The sequence below is a fragment of the Lissotriton helveticus genome, chromosome 4_1 (genome assembly GCF_964261635.1).
Source record: "Lissotriton helveticus chromosome 4_1, aLisHel1.1, whole genome shotgun sequence".
In the NCBI taxonomy this organism is placed as follows: Eukaryota; Metazoa; Chordata; class Amphibia; order Caudata; family Salamandridae; genus Lissotriton; species Lissotriton helveticus.
Window position 1 is genome coordinate 210985348 of NC_136063.1, and position 16723 is coordinate 211002070.

A 16723-nucleotide genomic window follows, 5' to 3' on the forward strand; every position below is an offset into this window, starting at 1 on the left:
CCATAGCAGGGTGTACACTGTCCAGTTGGGTACCAAGGAGTCGGGACTACAATTATGGTATAAGGTTAAGTTGCGATATAATACTATGCAATCAATGTCATCATCCTGTACATGTATGTGATCCTGCTATTTAAAAAAACGATTCTCAAAAAATCCTTTTTTCTTTTTCATGTTCTGTAACTGGATATAATGACTAAAGTTTGATTTCAAAAAAATATATCTATACTACTATAATCAAGGAAAAACTTTCAGCCTTTGAGGTGGGTAAACTCGGGAACCACAGCGCCAATCCACATACCCGATACACCGTTGGAATCGTCAGGGTGTGTAGATGGTTATAGGCTATATAAATAAAAATAAAAAACGTTATTTAAAAACTTTACAGTAAAAAAAAAGTAGTCCCTCCGAAGTAGCGCCGGCCGAGACGTGCGTGCTCACGTCAGGAGCGCGGGGAGGAGCGGCGTCCAAGAGCGCGACGAGGAGCGGCGGACATGACGCGGGGGAGGAGCGGTGACGTGAGGAGCAGCGGACAGGCCAGCGGCGGTGCGAGCAGCGGACACAGCGGATAGGCCAGCGGCGGTGTGAGCAGCGGACAGGCGAGAGGAGCGGCGGCTCAGGTAAGGGGACCCATGTCGGGGCAGGCGGGGGTCTGGGCAGGCGGGGGTTGGGGCAGGCGGGGGACGGGCCGGGCGGGGGCCCGGGCTGCTGCACAATGTCGGGGTGGGCGGGGGTCGGGGAAGCCTGTTGCACCCGGACAAGGTCGGGACGGGCTGCTAGTATATATATATATAGAATACCTCGTTATTCGAAACGCGTCTTACCTGAAGCTGCAATAAATTCAAGACCTGCTTCACCACGAACTTCTGGTGTCCGTTTCCCGTTTTTCTAGCATTACCGGCTGGTGTGCGTGAGAACTTGTGGAAATCTTTGTTTGAGATATATATATATTGGACACTGAGGAAGCCGTTTTACGGCGAAACGCGTTTGTCTTCTTATGGGGTAGGGGGTCTGCTAATAAATCCACCAAAATACCACCAGTTTGGAGTGCCGTCTGCTTTCTTTTGAAAAAGCGAGCATGTATCGATAGATATATATATATATATATATATATATATATATATGATAACTGTAACACTTGCAACACTGCCCTATGCAATCATTTGTGCAAAACACACCTGAGTCTTCAATTATGAATATTTGTTTGCATAGAGTACCTAGGTGGCTACCGTTTGATCTGCACACAGTGTGAGAGAATGCTGAGACATAGGTGCCTCGACTGGTTATGCGCTTGGCGTCGTGCCAACGCTTCTTGCAGTACATCACTATCCTCTTCACTTCACCGATGCAGTTCACCTTGTTCACTATGTTGACTGCCATATATCCTTTTTGGTCCTCAATGACACTGTAGAGCTGGCAAAGAGCTGGTACTGATGCTCCGTCACCTCCACCTGACTGAACCTGCATTTGCTCTGCCTCTTCCCCTTGGACTCTGGCTGGTCATCTTGGCTGTTAGTGGAGTTGAGGGAGTTGTTGTCCTGTGCTGTGCTGGTTCCTGTATGCTCCATTCTTCATTCAGGTTGTTTTCCCCTCCTTAGTGGCGATTTTGTATGTTTTTTTCACACTAGATGCAGATATGCCTCTAATGTGATTGTTCTTGCCATTAGTTGGTCTACCAGCACTTTTTTTTACACAATAAGGTGTATTTTTGACTTGACACTTGAGCATCAATATTTTGGGCTTGTAACTTTTCCTAGCGACAAGTAGCACCGCATTGTACATATGGTGCTAGAATGGCGTTAGGAATTGGTGTACGGCTGCAGTAAAAAATAAATGACGTTCTGCTGCATGAAAACAGCGGGGCTCAATTTCTTGTTAATATATGCCCCCTATTTTCCATTGGAAGAGCGTTTTTTGATTTGCCAATAACTTTGGCCTTGTTAGATGAATCTTCACAAATTTTTCAAAACTAGCTTGAAGCCACGAGAAAAAACAAATTGTAGTGGTAGAAGGCAGAGGGTAGGTGAGGAGGGGACCATAACAAATGGCCAAAGCCCAGGGGAGAGTGTCAACAAGCAGCAACTCCGCAGAAGTTAGACTGGAGAGGATAACATGAGAGACCAGGGACATCGAAGGCCAAGGAGAGTAAGGGGGTAACGATAGGGCAAACAGGTAAGCAGAAAGATAACCAAGACAGGAGATAGAAGGAGTGCAGGATCAGAGGATCAGAGGGGATTAAAGACTCCAGTATTTGTTGGGGAGATGACCTTTAAGTTCTCTTTTGAAGCCGAGGTAGGAGGGGTTGCAGATCAGGTACCTCTGGAGGGCATTCCATATACTTGGAGCATTACCAGTGAAGGAGAGGGTCTGGGTGGATTTCTTTTTTAGTAAAGGGGGAACAAGTAGGAGAGACAAGGAGCTTCTCAATAGTCTGGAACAGCCCTTATTTTTGAGTTTGTTCGTTATGTAGGTCGGAGATTGAAAGTGAGCAGCTTTGTGGGTGATGCAGACAGTCTTGTAGATGCATCTTCCTTCAATGGAGAGCCAATTATGTGATTTAAGGGCTGGCGAGATGTGGTCATAACGTTTGTAGTCGGTAATGAGCCTAGCAGCCAAGACAAGCACTGCTCCAAGGGGGGCCAGTTGAACTTTAGGGGTTCCAGTGAGAATAACGTTTCCGTGGTCAAGTTTGGAGAGGACTAGCGATTGGACGACTTTTTTGAAGTCGACTTGAGGGATGAAGGGTTTGAGTTTCTTGAGTTGTCTGAGAGTGATTAATGCTTCTTTGGCGGTTTTAGTTATACGGTCTTTCAGTGCAAGATTTTTATCCAGAATGAAACCAAGGGATTTGGCCGAGTTAGATAGGGTGAGCGGACAGTTGAGTGTGTTAAGGTCAGAGATCCAGCCTTGGATGGGGACACGGTTGCTTTTGGGGGAGAAAAGAATAATTTCCGTTTTGTTCTGGTTCAGTTTAAGATGATTGGAGTAAAACCAGGACTGAATCTTGCTCAGAGTATTGTTTAGATGAAGTACATCAGAATGTGATTTGATTTTGCAGTAGAGTTGAGTTTCTTCCGAATAAAGGTGGTAGTTGATCCCGGCTTGTTTGAAAATGATAGTAAGGGGTTCCATAAAGAGTTTGAAGAGAGAGGGGGGGAGAATTGAGCCCTGAGGGATACCCAGTGAGACAGGGGTAGGATTAGAGAGACAGGAATTGATTTTTATTTGTTGAGTTCAGTGCTACATTAGCGAATTGAGCTAAAGAATGATGATGGTTTCAACCCAGATCTGTGACTGGGGGTGTGTCTGAAAAGTTTCAGCACTCCGTCCATCACGTCCTTCTTTTTGCTTTGTACACCCCCTATTATGGCACTCTCCAGTGGGGGGGGGGGGGGGGCATATGCCTCACTCTGGTTGGCTGGGTCCCCCCATCTGAAAGAAGAAGGGACTGAGAGTCGTGCTTCACCTCGCATCCCCACCTGAGGGGTGGGGCTGGCAAAGGTGGGCACACCTCTCTTCCTCACTTGTTTTTCCAGCCAATTATCCTGTCCAAAGTGGGGGTCAGAACCGGTTGGGGCCAGTTCCTGAAAGCAGCAACAGGTCTGGAGAAGCTCACAAAGGTGGCAAGTCTTTGAAGCTTCCCCATCATGGACCCTTCCCATCCTGGGAAAGGAGGCTTAGCACCTCATCCCAGGATGTTTCAGACCTCCGAGAGCAGCAGGCTCTCGACCCAGGAATCCAGAAACGTGTCTGATGGTAGCAGCTAGGGAGCAGCCACTCAGCCTGGACACTAGTGGTAGGTTGTTTTTCAGGGGGCATCTCTAAGATGCCCTCTGTGTGCTTTTTTCTTTAAATCCCACACTGGCATCAGTGTGGTTTTAATGTGCTGAGAAGTTTGATACCAAACTTCTCAGTTTTCAGTAAAGCCATTATGGTACTGTGGAGTTTGTAATGACAAACTCCCAGCACCATATACTCTTAATGGCATTACTGCACTTACAATGTCTACGAATTGGCTTAGACATTGTAGGGGTACAGGGCTCATGCACCTGTACCCTCACCCCTGGTATAGTACACCCATCTAGGGGGGTGGCTGATCTATGCCAGGGCATTGATTTGTAGGCATGGCACAGAGGGATGTGTGCCATGTCGACATGTACAGGGCCTCTAACGGTGGCACAATAAGTGCTGCGGCCCTTAGAGGGCTTCCCTTGTCACAGAACCCTGGATACCTGTGGTACCATTTACCAGGGACTGGCCTTTGGCCAGGGAGTGCCAATTGGGTTTTGTTTTCAATGCAGTTTTAGGGAGAAAACATAGGTTCTGGGTACGTGGGTGCAAAAAGCCTTCACGTGTTCTATCATCCACACGGAGGCCATCACGGGCGCTGAATCCCTGGAGTTCTCCATATCCCTGTCACCCCAACAATCTTTTAAGGAGCTCGTAGTCTATAGGCCCCCTGGCCCAGCAGGATTCTTCTTTGAGGAGCTTCAGTCGATAATTTCGACACTGACCGTAAGAGCGGAGCACTGTGTACTGGCCGGAGATTTCAATTTCCATATGGAAGACAGCTCTGACCCGGATACATCTAAAATGATTGATATCACGGCTCCTTTAGGCCTGTTCCCCTATCTCTTTGGACCAACTCACGATAAAGGCCACACTCTGGATCAGGTTTTTTCTACCATCCCGGTGGAAGTGACAGCAGTGTTGCCCGTATTATGGTCCGACCATCGGCTAGCCTACTTCTATATTCTAGGCATAAAGAAACCAGCAATTACTACTATGAGACATCAGGGAACAGCTTCAAGGGCGTATCATCGGGGGACCCCGGAGATGCTGGCCCAGGCCTTACTGGACCATCCCGTCTCCTTTACTGGTGATCTGGATAAAGATCTTGAAACCCTGCAGATGTGGTTTACAGATAGGTTGAATGACTTAGCCCCTATGACTCCCCCCGTACCACTCTGAAACGGATCTCGGCCCCCTGGTTCACGGAAGTGCTGGCACACTCCCGTAGGCAGTGTAAAGTTGCCGAAAGGGCGTGGCGGTCTCAGTACGAGGTTGAGGCGAGGCTCGCCTATAGATCCATGGTCAAAGCCTACCATCGGGAAATTCTCCAGGAGAAAAAATGCTACTTTGCTAGGAGAATCGAGGATGCAGCTAACTCCTGTAAGGAGATTTTCTCGATTGTTAGGGAATTTACGACCCAGCGCCCTAACTCAGCTCAGGCCGCCCCCTCTGAGACATGGGCTGCCACCCTTGCCAACTTTTTCACTACTAAAATCAGGTTGATACAGGACTCCTTTCCCACTAGGCCGGTTGATGTTTATCCGAGCCTCCCGGATGGGTCAGTCCATCCCATTACATCAGGCCCAGTCTTGGCTGTTTTCCCGTCACTGTCGATACCTTCTTCGCTGACACTCATGACGAATCTCAAATCTGGCTCACCCCTTGATCCTTGCCCGGCCAAATTCCTAGCTAAAATGGCAGCTATTGTCAATCCTCTGGCCAACCCACTTTTGAACCTTTCCCTGAGTCAGGGGGTAATTCCGCAGACATGGAAGCAGGCTATGGTCATCCCCCTTCTTAAGAAACCGAGCCTTGCCCCGGAAGTCCCTGCCAATTATAGGCCCATCTCGCTTCTTCCTGCGCTGGCTAAGATCTTGGAGAAGCATGTACATGGTGTGCTCTCCAATTTTTTGGAGTCTCACGAGCTATTACATGCCTCTCAATCTGGCTTCCGCCCCAATTTAAGCACCGAGACGGCGCTGTTGGAGGTTTCGGAGGCCATTAAGGAGGCGCTGGATTCTGGAGGCAAAGCTATGTTGGTCATGCTTGATTTGTCGGCGGCCTTCGACACCGTCCCCCATGAGGGTCTCCTCGCAAGACTCCATGAAATCGGTCTGAGGGGGACAGTGTTCAGTTGGTTTCGTTCATTTCTAGCCGACCGCCGACAAACGGTCTGGGCCTCCCCTGGCTCCGCCGAGATGTCGCCACTGAGAGTCGGAGTCCCTCAGGGCTCCGTGTTGAGCCCGACTCTATTTAACATCTTTATGACCCCTTTGGCGACACTGGTGGAATCCTTCGGGGCCCAGATCGTATCCTATGCCGATGATACCCAGCTTCTCTTCACCTGCCGGAAGGGAGAAGATTTCGATGGAGAGAGTATCCGGGAGTGCCTTGGGGCTGTTTTCAAATGGTTCCAGCTAAACAGCCTCAAGTGCAACTCAGATAAATCTGAGATACTCTTCTTCGGCTGCCCATCTGATCCGGATTGGCATGGGTGGTGGCCCGCCGACATGTCCCCCCCAGCTCATTCGTCCCAGTCAGCCAAGAACTTGGGAGTTAAAATCGATAACGGGCTGACGCTTAAATCCCAGGTTCTGGCTCTTACAGGATCTTGCTTTGGCATCCTCACAATGCTTCGGAAGTTCTTCCCTTTGCTCTCTGAGGAGCACAGGAGGACGACAGTTCAGGCCTTAATCGGCTCAAGATTGGACTACTCGAACATCCTATATTTGGGCCTGCCGGAGTACCTCTTGCAACGCCTGCAGGTGGCCCAGAATACGGCTGCTCGTGCCATCTTCGGCCTCCACAGGCGGGCCAGGGCCTCTAGCCTATTGCAGTCGCTCCATTGGTTACCTATCCGGAAGCGGATAGCATTCAAGGCCATGACATTGGCCCACAAGGCTTTACATGCCTCGGGAGCGCAATATCTACAAAGGAGGCTCTCTTTTTACCATCCAGCACGTTCCTTGAGATCGGAGTCCCTCTTCCTGGCTGTGGTGCCCCGAGTAAAAAAAGCCCGCATTGGTGGGCGCTCGTTCAGGCTGCTAGCTCCGCAGCTGTGGAACTCCCTACCTTTGACCCTGCGCTCTACGTCTAACTTGCTGGCATTTAGGAAGGGCCTTAAGACATGGCTCTTTGCCCGCTAGGGTTTTCCTGGTTTAGTTTCTGTACTTCGTGAGCCTTCCTTCTCAACTTTTATTGTTATGTTTTTGTCTGTTTCCTTCAGGTCATGTAATATAAAGCGCCGGGACACTCCTTTGGAGAAGCCACGCGCTATAAAAGAACTGTCTAACATAACATAACATAACGTGATTGGAAGGAGCCCAGGGCAAACTCAGTCAAAGTACAAAAGCATTTCAGCAAAAAGCAGGGGCAAACTTGCAGAAAGAGGGCAATTTCTCACTGGGATGAAGTCCTTTTGGATGCTTAGGGTCCTTGGGGCCCAATACGCCCTCCTGTTACATCCAGTAAGCCCCATACAGTGGGATTCCTGACAGGACTTCAGAGGCCATGTTCCCTGTGTCCACCACTCTGTTGCACTTCTGGTTGCTGGATGAAGTCCTCCTTACAGGTTATTTTCCTTTGGGCCCGCTTCTATAATAGGGTGCGGGCCACACCCCATGCAAATGAGGGCTAGCCCTCGGGTGATATCACTGCCGCTATATGAGCACCAGCGCTATCTGTATTACAGAAGAGGCCGCAAAAGCACCTGCCGACCCTTCTGTAATATGAAAAAACCCAGGGGGGGGCAAAGCGGGTGCTATCATCCGTTGCACCCCCGTAGCATTTCCGTAATATGGCCCCAGGTTGTGTATATACTGACCAATCTGGATTTATCCCCACTTGCAACACTGTCCACAAAATTATGCATCTACTACAGGGTTAGACTGCTCTGAGAAACTTGTTAAATCAGCCATAGCTTTGCCCGTTGATATCAAGAAGGCTTTCTACTCCCTGTCTTGGGGCTTTCTCTATGTGGCAATGGCAGGAATGGGGCTGGGCAGCAGTTTCATTGGGTGGAATAGGTTACTCTACACCCAGATAACAGTAGCGTGAAAACCGGTATGGTCATCTCTGGCATTTATAGAGTGAGCAGGTTACCCTGTCACCTCTGCTCTTCTCAGTAGTGCTGGAACCCTTGGCTAATGTTCTCCGGCAGGGGGCCCATTATCATGGGCTTTGATATAATAGAACAAAAATAGGGTACCATTTATGGCTTACAGATCAACTGGGACAAATCCAGCATATTCCTGCTGGTGCCCACAGGAGAGAGGAACACCCCAGGATTCCTGAGGGGCACACTGCGGTGGTCATCCACAGTGATCAAATATCTCGAGGTCTGTATATGTCACACAGTGGACCAACTTCTGGACAGAAACATCCTGGCTGCAGAGGCCTCACAATCCCCTTGTCCACTATGGGCAAGGTAGCCCACATTTGAATGGTAGTTCTCCCCAGACTTCTGTATTTCTTCACCACCCAACTCATAGGAATATCTAGTATGTCTTCCACGTTACTGACACACTGGTTACACAGCTCATATGGGGCAGGAGGTGGATAGCACTGATGAATCTCTGGCTCCCTGTGGTGGAGTGTGACTTAACAGTGACCAATTTTGAATTGTATTACCTGGCAGCTCAATCACGGTGGGCTGCGTGTTGGAGGGAGAATTACTGGGCAGAGACCCAGGTCAATAACCCAGGCGCTCCACCAGAGAAAACACTAGCACATTTATTTTTGGCACCGGGAGGCTTGCCACAGCTGAGAAAGGAGGAAATCCTAACAGTGTCATGGGGCTATGACTGGCAACATCCCTTCAACGCACAAATACACAAGCACCTTATGCTAGGGACTTCCACTAACGATGTTACTGGATATCCTGCATAGTGACAATTGGAGTGGACTCTGGGAGAAGCTAGCACGCTGTCAGCCTTTGAAGGTCTGCAAGACAGTTATGAGTTCCTAGGGAGCCATTTATTTTTACATGGGGCACTCACAGATGCGTTGAAATAGCTGTGACACGTTGGCCTGGCTGAAACCATGATTCATAGGGCCTGCAATGTATTTGTGAGATATAGAATAGGAATAACCAAGCCATTGACCTACAGGGCATAATTAAGACTGGCTGAAGCAGACCTCCTGTCTCTTTGTAAACACGGGGAAATGGTTTTGGTATCTCCTATCAGTGACTAGGACTGGACCACTATATTACAACACACCCCAAAGACACCTAACAATATGTGCTTCAAACTCATACAGTATTACTACCTACCCAGAGCATACCTTACACCCATGAGAGTAAATTTAATGAAACCACAGGTGCATGCAAATTGCCACAGATGTGGAGAGAAGGATGTCAACTTCCTCCACATGGTCTGGAATTGCCCACATCTCTCCCCAGACTGGCGCTCAGTAATTGAGGTAATACAGATACCAATAGAACACCCACTGGCAACTACACCTAGGATGTGGATATGCCTACTGGGTAGCCTCCTCCGTCCCATATAGATTTATAGACTCAGATTGATTGGGGTGGAAGACCCCAATGGGACTTCAGAACTGGTTGGCAGAGCTACGTAAGTAAGTGAGCAGTGAGGGATAGGTGCTATGGCGGGAGGTGTACAGAGGACTGCATCCTCATGCATGGATGGAGTCCTGGGCACTCATACGGCAGGATTTACCGTGTTTGGGGAAGAACAGACAACTAAGGTGCGAGAAGGGTGAGAGAATAAGTCACCTAAAGATGCCCCACCCAGCGTAATGCACCACCTACTCGACGTGCTGGTGAGATAGCCTGGGAAATTGAGGAACAACACTACTCTCTGCCCATATACCACAACCCACATACCTTTTGAGGCAAGCATATTGTAGCACATCTATTTTCACCAGGGCTAGTTGGTTCTTATGCTTTACATTAGTGCCCCTTGCATTTTTCTCCCTTTTCTTTTGTTTTTGAATATGATACTGGTTCCATTTTCCTCTCACGGCAGGTCTTATGGGCCAGTAGGTCCCACATGTTGCAGTACTGACCACTGTGTGGAGATTACAGGACGCAATGGGGCCTAGAATGATTCTACTGATATGCTCCGAGCTAGGGTGAGGTGGAGGGAGAACAGCAAATCTATATGATGTACCTATGTTCTGTAAACGCTTTAAAATAGGTTTTAAAAAAAAGAGTCAAAATCTTGCATATCTTCATCACCCTTTTATTTAATATTCCTTTAAGATAATGTTTTTGTTTATCATTCCATATGTTTGACACTAACAGAAACAGAAGTCAACACAGCCAACACAGGGGCCAGGATAACTTGGAGTATTTGAAGTTGGAGGAGAAATTCCAGCAAGATAGCACTCAAATCTCAGTATCTGTGGAGGAAAGGTTGAACTTGAGCTGCCCTAACTAACAGAAGAATTTGAATGGGAGGAACACAAAAAAAACTTGCAGGGAACGCAAATGGTGTGAACTTTGCTACTAGAATGAAGAACTCAAATTGTTCTTGCCAGGCAAAGTGTAGTGCTGTGGCTGGTACAAAAATCCTCCCAGCTCTTACTGATCCATAAGTGTCTAGAACTTTCTGGTTCCTTTTAAAATGATCTGGCTTTTCCTGAATGTTGTTGTCCTTCCTAAATGTCCTGACTCTTTTCACCTTGCTCTCGAGGTGATAATCTGTGACTTCACTTTCTTTAGCCTACACAGCTACCAGTGGACCACCTTCCACAGTCTTCCAGGCTGGCCTGTAATACGCTTGTAGTGTGGAGTGTGAGAAATGTGACTGTGTCCTTACAACACTGGGCACGCTACCCGGAGAGGACAAACTCCACAACTCCAGACAAAAAGTCTGCCTTGCGCAGCACACATGGAAAATGCAAAATATCATAGTTTGTTTATGGTTTGTTCCTGTATATAAACAAACATTTTTTTAAAATGCCATTTTGTAACTTACATGTGTGCTGCATGAAGCAGCTCACATGTAAGTTACAAACTGGCATTTTAGGTTTATTTATGTAGGAAGGGACACCTTCCTGTACATAAACAAACCTCCCTGCTGGCAGACACCCTTGCACTGTGGTGCAAGGGTGCCTGCGTTGGCGCCAAGTTGTGAAACTTAGCACCATCGCAGGGGGAAAAGCAAGGCTTCACCATGTCCTTGTGAATATGGTGCAGCCTTGCTTTTCCGAAGTGGCAGAGAGAGGCGTTAAGCCAAGAAGGCTAACGCCTCTCTCCGCCACTTTCTTGTGAATATCCCCCAAGGTCTCTTTACCTCAAACATGTAGGTTAAATCTAATCTATGCGTTCCGCCTATGTCTGTTTTCTTACCTTTCTCTTCCTCTTTGTTTATACATTTTTTACTTTTCTCTCTCTTGGGACAACGTAGAATGATGCTAAATAAATCCTAGCTCTCCAAAATGAGAGTTGGTGACCTCCACCTGCAAAAACTGGCACAAATTATGCACTACCTGTAAGTACATGCACTTATGAACCTAGCCAGTCTTACAGGTGATTTCTACCACTCTGCTCTGCCTACTGCAGCCAAAAAGAGACTGGTAAAACTGCTTAAAGTTTGATTTTGAGAGAAATATCACAGCATGTTGGATAAGTCACTATTTGATTTTGCAGCGACCACGTTCAAAGTGTGCGTCACTTAACGCTTCTGGTTTGGGCTCTATTTATCAGAGCTCATCATATTTTTTAAGGCAAATGGCATTTTTACCTTGATTTACCCCTACACCGATGACCGTCGACACCGGTAGTATTTACAACTTCTGTACATTATTGTGTGCTACAATCCGACATAGAAGCTATAATCCTGCATTGCAATGTGCTAACCTCATTCTGTATCCATCACCTTCTACATCTTTAGGTGACCTCAAAATCCCTCTCCTGTAAATAGTTTGTAATCACAAACTACGCCCTGCTTACAGTGCCGAGAATTACTCAGGAACCCATTTCCAGTACCACAGAGTGACAGGGTTGCTGTACACCAAGCTTTCCTAGGTCCTGATTACGAGTGGGTGGGTGCTTTCCCAGTTTGCCCAGGTATCGGAATATTGACATAGGTGTTTACCGCACCTTGTAAGTGCATTAAATATCTCACCCTTCATTACCTCCTCATCCGTCTTCCCGTCACATTCCTTAACAGTGAGCAGCTCATCTGCTCCACCTAAACCCTATACCTAGCAGAGCTTTACCACTTCCCCAAATATGGCGCCACCTAGTCGGTGTGCATAAAGGCGGAAGTGTGTCACAAAGACATCCTGAGAATACCAAAGAAACCGAGAGAAGAAAAACAAACACAAAACAATCACCTGAAAACAAAAACAGGGATGGATGGAAGGGTTCAGGAATGGAACAGGAAGATCAGGACTCAGAGTCATGAATATTACCGGAGAGTAACCGGGCATTCGTTGTCAGCAGGTCAGAGCCCTAGTTTTTGATTCTACCAGTTACACTTTATTTATTTATTTAAGAGTTTTATATAGCGCTAGTCAGACCCGAAGGTATCAGAGCACTTTACAACATTTTTCGTGGTGCAATCACTTATACAGTATTACAATACACAGCATTTTCTCGTGTCAAATCTTGTTCAGGAGGTACTAGGAGCGAGTAAAAAAACAGGCAATGAAAAGCCTTCTTATCGAAGTGTCTATGTTCTATGCTAGGCAGTATTCCTTTGGTAGGAGTGCTCTGTTATTTAGGGGGCATATTCACAAGCCCCTATCACCACAGGAACATCACTTTCAGTGACGTAGTGGTGGCGATAGGGGCCTCGCCTTATTCACAAGGCAGCGTTAAGTCACTTAATGTGGCTTAACGCTGCCTTATGAATAGGACCCCTTTCATTCTGTGTTTAGCGTGAAAGGGGCGTGCAGTGTGTGTTGCAGTGGGCGTTCCATCGCAACACCTATTGATATTTACGCTGTCCCCATTCACAAGGGCAGCATAAATAGGAGCTAACGCGAAACTTAAGACCAGGAAAACCTTGGTCTCAAGTTGGCAATTCGAGGAGAAATGCTTTATTTCTCCTTGTTTTGCATTTTCAGTGTGTGCTGCCTTGTGCAGCACACATGAAAAATACAAAATGCCATGGTTTGTTTATGGTTTGTTCCTGTACATGAACAAACTTTTTTTTTAAATGCCGTTTTGTAACTTACATGTGTGCTGCATGAAGCAGCTCACATGTAAGTTACGAACCCACATTTTAGGTTTATTTTTGTGCAGGAAGGGACACCTTCCTGTGCATTAACAAACCTCCCTGCTTGCAGACACCCTTGCACTCTGGTGCAAGGGAGCCTGCGTTGGCGCCGAGTTGTGAAACTTAGCACCATCGCAGGGGGAAAAGCAAGGCTTCACCATGTCCTTGTGAATATGGTGCAGCCTTGCTTTTCCGAAGTTGCAGAGAGAGGCGTTAAGCCAAGAAGGCTAACGTCTCTCTCCGCCACTTCCTTGTGAATAACCCCCAAGGTCTCTTTACCTCACACATGTAGGTTGAATTTCATCTATGCGTTCACCCTATGTATCCGCTTTCCTACCTTTCTTTACCTCTTTGTTTATACATTTTTTACTTTTCTCTCTCTTGGGACAACGTAGAATGATGCTAAATAAATCCTAGCTCTCCAAAATGAGCGTTGGTGGCCACCACCTGCAAAAACTGGCACAAATTAGGCACTACCTGTAAAACAAAGCCAGTCTTACAGGTGATTTCTACCTCTCTGCTCTGCCTACTGCAGCTAAAAAGAGACTGGTAAAAATGCCTATGGTTTGATTTTGAGAGAAATATCACAGCATGTTGAATAAATCACTATTTGAATTTGCAGCGACCACGTTCAAAGTGTGCACCAGTTAACGCTTCTGGTTTGGGCTCTATTTCTCAGAGCTCATCATACTTTTTAAGGTAAGTGGCATTTTTACGTTGATTTTCCCCTACACCCATAATTCACACCGGTAGCATTAACAACTTCTGTACATTTTACTTCTGAAGGTAATCCAAGAAGGTAGATTTTGCCGCTATGGTATTGTTTACCTCTTTTGTACTGCCAGCTGCTTTGCTTGCAGCCCTTTCCGTAATGAAGCCCAAAAGAGCACTATGCAGTGTATTCATTCCCCTGATGTTGTTTATGTCGCATTACACTTGCGGTACTTCCATTCTCTTGAGAAAGCCTGACCACGTGACCAATAAGTGGTGATCCTATTGAAATCCTATAAAATTGTGTCTAAGCTGATTCAGCTTCCCGGCATTAATTACTGGGCGGACTCAAGCTTTCACCTTTAGGAAGCTGGCATCATTATTCTGCTGAATCTGCCTGAAAGGAGCAGTAAATACTTTATCCTTTATCGAACGTATTTGGCTCAAGAAGGTTAGATTATTGAGCCTGGGGAACTAATTATTATGCGTCTCTTTAATTTTAGGCATTTGATCTGACCCAGACCCAGCAAGCCGAGGAGCATTTTGGGCAGAACCAGGGATGTATGTTAAAAAGGGACATTACAGAAATCAGGACGTAGGAATGGGCGTTGACGCCAGGGGTAGTGGAAGTGACATCACATACCCTTTGACCTTAATGACATCACAGGAAGTAAAATCGTATGACCCTGTCCTTGTTTCTTTTATAGGTAGGTATGTCTCATGACCCTAACATCTCTGTTACATCTCATTACACATCCGTGCCCTGGATAGTCTTATTCTTTTCAGGCGCGCTATTAAAACCCACCTGTTCGCTTCTGGCAATTGATCTCCTCTTTCCCCGGCTCTGATCTGTTGTGTTGTGGTATCTGGACAGGCGCCAGGACGCCCCTTCGCTGGGGCAGCTGTGCGCCGAATAAAAGTTATTAACATAACATAACATAACATTACACTCATGCATATTTATTATTAATTCTCACTCACTTGCATTCACTGTTAATTACACTCCAACTCACTCATACTTACTGACACCTGGGCACAGGTTTAATAATGTTTTGCATCTTGTTGACACACACCGGTGCAAAGTGTAAGAGTGGGATTTACTATCAAGACAAATCCTGATTTGCATTGAATAGTTTCCTAAAGAAATGCAAAATTGTGCTATGCACTGCTTTACTTTCTTTTAGGTCAAGTGGGGTTCCATTGGATGTTGATTGGGCTTTGTCATGCATCCACCCATGGGATTTGATGCAAGACTCTATCTGCAAACATTGGTAGAGAGACATGTGCACCAACATGTTAGGACTTCTTGGGGCAGGCATTATGAGGAGAAATGGTTTGTTTCTCATCATGTTTCTAACTTTGCAAGTGTGCTGCCCTGTACAGCACACTGCAAAGTGGGAAAAGCCTTCAAGCATAGTTTATGTACTGGAGCATAGGTTTTGCATAGGTTTTGTACTGGGGGGTGTCCTTTCTAGTACCCCTCCTAATACAAACATTTGCTTCCGAGGACACACACATCCTTGCACTATGGGGCAAGTGTGTCTGCATTGGAGCATGTCTGTCAAAAGTGCACTAGTGCACAGGGAAAGAAACAATGCACCATATCTTATTAGATATGGTGCATTGTTTCCCTCTCCCTTTGACACAAGGCAGCTCAGTATCTTTGGGGCAGTATTGGACTGCATTACATAAAAGAAAATCTTGGCCACAATCTGACTCACTCCCTGTCAGGTGATTCTCACTCACTTTCACTCACACACACTCAACGCTGATACATACAGACACATGCTCATTCCTACACACACTTTTAAATAAAACACAATCTCACCCACAAGCGCTCACAAAACATACATTTAAAACATGTTTTAATTACCACAGCTGTACAAAAGGGGGTGGTAATGGACGGAGCATCTGAACCAATCAAACACTCACACCCAGTCAAAAGATCTGGGTTTAATCCATCACCGTTCTTTAGCCCACTCTGCCACCCCAGTTCAGACATTGCTATATGCAAATCAGTCTAACCCTGTGCCTCATGGGAACAGTCCAGCCCGAACTGCCAAGCCATGCCTTCCCTGGACCGGAAACAAGCTTCCGAGGACCGGTTTCTGGCATTACAGCCGTCTTTGTATCGCTTTGTTCGCCCTAATTGTGGCAGGGTATGCTCAGACGTGAGTCCCTTGTTCACTTGGCCACTGGATTCAAGATAGCCTGGCTGATGAGGATTATGAATCCGAAACCGGTCCCAGGATGCTTGTTTCCGGTCCAGGGAAGACATGGCTTGGCAGTTCGGGCTGTACTGTTCCCATGAGGCACAGGGTCAGACTGATTTGCATATAGCCATGTCTGATCTGGGGTGGCTGAGTGAACTAAAGAATGGTGATGGATTATACCCAGATCAGTTGACTGGGGGTGAGTGTTTGAATTGTTCAAATGCTCTGTCCATCATCCCCTTTTGTATCGCTTTGTTCGCCCTAAGTGTGGCAGGGTATGCTCGAACGTGAGTCCCTTGTTCACTTGGCCACTGGATTCAAGATAGCCTGGCTGATGAGGATTATGAATCCGAAACCGGTCCTAGGATGCTTGTTTCCGGTCCAGGGAAGACATGGCTTGGCAGTTCGGGCTGTACTGTTCCCATGAGGCACAGGGTCAGACTGATTTGCATATAGCCATGTCTGATCTGGGGTGGCTGAGTGAACTAAAGAATGGTGATGGATTATACCCAGATCAGTTGACTGGGGGTGAGTGTTTGAATTGTTCAAATGCTCCGTCCATCATCCCCTTTTGTATCGCTTTGTTCGCCCTAAGTGTGGCAGGGTATGCTCAGACGTGAGTCCCTTGTTCACTTGGCCACTGGATTCAAGATAGCCTGGCTGATGAGGATTATGAATCCGAAACCGGTCCCAGGATGCTTGTTTCCGGTCCAGGGAAGACATGGCTTGGCAGTTCGGGCTGTACTGTTCCCATGAGGCACAGGGTCAGACTGATTTGCATATAGCCATGTCTGATCTGGGGTGGCTGAGTGAACT